At 32.4% G+C, this 3,898-nt stretch overlaps 1 non-coding gene across 1 annotated transcript; it reads left to right on the top strand.

The window, feature by feature from the left end:
• The first annotated feature begins 697 nt into the window (after positions 1–697).
• On the top strand, positions 698–801 carry LOC111744176. Its single transcript, XR_002782025.1, has one exon. It is a non-coding gene; the product is annotated as a U6 spliceosomal RNA (small nuclear RNA).
• Positions 802–3,898: the final 3,097 nt, after the last annotated feature.

Here is a 3,898-nt window from a genome sequence, read left to right as displayed (position 1 = left end):
AAAAAAAAAAAAATTCTAGAACTAAAAAGTGAGTTCAGCACATTTGTAAGAAATAAGTTCAATGGTCAAAAATTAATTATATTTTTATAAATAGTAATGAACAATTAGACATAAAATTTAAAAGGTGGAGAATTTACAGTAACACCAAAAAAAGAGACATATTCAGGTATAAATCTAACAAAATACGTATGGTATCTGAAAACTATAAAACACTAATGAAAAAATCAAAGAAAACATAAATAAATGAGGAGACATGTCGTATTATTAATGGATTGGAAGGCCCAATCTTGTTAAAATGTCAATGTTACTCAAACTGACTCATATATTTAAGGTCAAAATCCCAACAGGATTTTAGAAACTGATATACTGATCCTAAAATGTCTGTGTAAAGCAAAGGACCCAGAGTGGCCAAAAAACTTTTGAAATAAAAGAATAATATTGAAGATTTTCATACCTGATTTTCACATTTGTTATAAAGCTAGAGTAATTAAGACCATGATATTGATGTAAAGAGAGACATAGAGATTAATGGAATAAAATACAATGTCCACAAACATGCCCACATATATATGACCAATTTATTTTCACCAAAGGTGTCAAAACAATTTAACAAATGTTTCTGAGGCAATTGCATAGACAAGTGCAAAAAACCTGAAACTTAACTGTTACTTCATACCACATATAGAAATGAATTCAAATGCTCACTTTGGCAACACATATACTAAAATTGGAATGCTATAGAGATTAGCATGGCCCCTGTGCAAGGACGACATACAAATTTGTGAAGCATTCCATATTTTAAGAAAAAAAATAAACTAAAAAATCGACCATAGACTTAAATAGAAGTAAACATAGAGAAAATTTTAGTGATTTTGAATTAAGCAAAGATTTGTTTATAGGATACAGAATGTATGAACTACTAAAGAAAAAATATGATAAATTGGATTTCATCAAAATTAAACTCTTGCTCTTCCAAAAGCACTCTTCTGTGAGTATATAAGATATTAATGTTAGAGGAAGTTGGGTGAAAAGTTTACAAAATTCTCAGTGTAATTTTTGTAACTTTTCTGTAAGTCAAATAATTTCCAAAGAGGAAGTTAAAATAAAATGGCTAAATAACAAATACTTGAAAAATACACATCTTACAAAGGATTTGTATCCAGAATATATAAAGAACTCTTACTATCCAATAATAAAAAGACAACTGGTTTTATTTGAGTGTGCAAAATATTTTAACACATACTTTACCAGAGAAGATATGCAAATATCTAATAAGGACATGAACAATACCCAATATCATTAGTCATTTGGCAAATCTAGACTAAATCCACTTTGAGATACCAATACATACCCATAAAAATGCCTCAAATAAAAAAAGTCTGGCAATATCAAATGATGGCAAGATTGTGGAACAACTGTAACTCTCACGCTTTGCTGTGGGAAATTCAAAATGATACAAGCAGGAAAAAACTAACTGAAACACACAATATTAGGGGTAGATTTTCAAAGTTTTACCTAAGTAGAAGCTAGACAGAGAAGAGTACATACTTTATGATTCCATTCATATTTTTCTTTTCATAAAATGCCAAAACTATTATGATAGAAAGAAAAGGGATGGCCAAGGGCTAGTAAAGAGGCACAAGGGAAATTTTTGAGGTGATGAAGGTGTTCTACATTATGATTGTGGCATAATGCATACATTTGAAAAAACTCATTAAATTGCATACCTTAAATTAAATTACATTTTATATAGACTATATCTCAATAAACCCAACTAAAAACAGAGGATGAACAAGATAAACTTAAGTAAAAATATAAAAAATTTGTATTTAACAATAAAAGAAATATGGCCTCATTGGTACAACAAGATTTTTAAAAAGAAGAGGTAGGATTTAGAAAGGTGGAATGAAAGGCAGAGGAATTCTTGGTCCTTCTCAGGGATAGAATGCCATTCTCTATTTCTTGTGTGTGAGCATGGCTGCTCAGGTTGAGGGGGCTTTAAATGCAGTGAGATTCCCCATCAAAGGCATTGCTCAAATGCTCAGCCTTGTGTTACCTGTTGTTCCCTGCTCCTTACTTCCTTACCTGATTGCATATTCTGTGTTCCCTTTAATTATTTAAATTTCCTGAGTTCTCTCCTATATTTCATACATGTCTTGGCCTTCTAAAGAAATTTTCTGCGAAATGAAAAAAAATCAATGCACTTTCCAAATCTACACAATCTCCAAGGGGAGGGAGGAGTAGGTAATTGTTAGGTAGCAATTAAGCAATGATTAAAGCCCACAAGAAAGTGTTCTCCTTTGATGCTACAAACCTGGCCCCTAAACATCAGATTTTTATTTATTTGGAACACTGAGGCCATATCTTTGCACAAACACATGCCTTCTCATTCTGTAGTTTAGGCAGACCAATTTTCCCCACAAATATGGAACCTAAAAATATGCTCAGCCCAAAGGTCACATCCTGGCCACAGATATACAAAGACCACTACCAGCACAATTATGCCATTTTTTTTCACTGGAGTGGACTGAAATTTGTTGACACGAACATTTTCCTCCACTAAGCTTGTGTTCCAGGTCCTTTAGGGATATCTTCAGCAAGTACATCCATCAAAATTCCTCCAGGTCCTCATCATTAACTAAACCTTTAAGTAAGAAATTCTACCCTTTCTGTGCTTGACATCAAACTTTGCAATAGAGACTTGACCTCTTGAGTCTAAATTTATTTTTAAAATCTGCATTTATAAAAATCTGGCTCTCTGGGGAATATAATTTTGCTTCTAGATTAGAATATGGTCTGACAACAAAATCATATTCCAGAAGACATACAGGACACCAAATATTGAAAAAAAAAATTGTTAAGAGCAAAGCCATTAACCTGGATTTGAGGACTGGATCTGCTATTCACTTGTTCAGAGACTCTAAAAATGTTATTACATATCTTGAAGACTTGCTTTTCTCTTCTATAAAATGAGAACAATAATGCCCAACTCAGTAAGATAACCGTGAGGATTAAGTAAGGTATTTTAGATAAATGTGTTTTCCTTGACCATAATAAGGGCTAAAAACACCATTAAACGCACACTTATGCCTATCTAGCAATTCAATACCTTTGGGCCCCAATTGACAATCTCTCTATGACTTGTTAGCTTTCTGAGCTATCATTTCTTTGATGACATGATCTACTTATGTGACTTCGTAGGAGAAATTAATTCAAACCTTCCTAAACAGTCTCCATCATCATTAGTTCATAAAGCTCAAAATACGTGAATTCAGCCAAGAAAAGTTGCCATGTCTTCTCCCCACAAGGAATTCAGAAGGGTTCAATAGAACATTTCTAAAGGAAATTCTAAAGGAATGCTAGCTCTCTCTTTATATGGTGAACTGTAACTGCCTGCTTCTTCTCTATTTTTCCACAAAGATATTTTTCCTTAATGGATTTCCTCAAAAAATACCTTTTCATTTTCTTAAAAAGTCAAGGAAACCTTAATTATGCATACAGGCTCAATATGGCAGTGAAAATCTTCTTATTCTAGGTGACCTAGACTCTACCTTTTCTAGATAACTCCCCAAATAAAGTGAAACTAACAATCAAAAATTAAGAGAAATCAAGAGTAATGACAGAGTAATGACAAAATGTATTTTCTACAGGAAATATGTATTATTTTTATAATAAGAAAATTACAATAATCATCAGCCTGTGAGAAGAATCTCATTTCAGCCATAACTAAACACAGCTAGTTTTATTCTCACAGCTGCACATTCTGTTCTGAAACTTAAACCACTAGAACAAACATCACATTTTCTGTCCCTTTCTTACTTAAATTTTAGTCCAGTCCAATGATTTCTGCAATCCAATCTGGTTATAAAAGTCTGAGGCTTTCTCAGAGGAATATTTA

This window comes from Pteropus vampyrus, unplaced genomic scaffold (genome assembly GCF_000151845.1).
Source record: "Pteropus vampyrus isolate Shadow unplaced genomic scaffold, Pvam_2.0 Scaffold128, whole genome shotgun sequence".
In the NCBI taxonomy this organism is placed as follows: Eukaryota; Metazoa; Chordata; class Mammalia; order Chiroptera; family Pteropodidae; genus Pteropus; species Pteropus vampyrus.
Note: the sequence above shows the minus strand (reverse complement) of the source record. Positions and strands in the feature narration are given on the sequence as shown.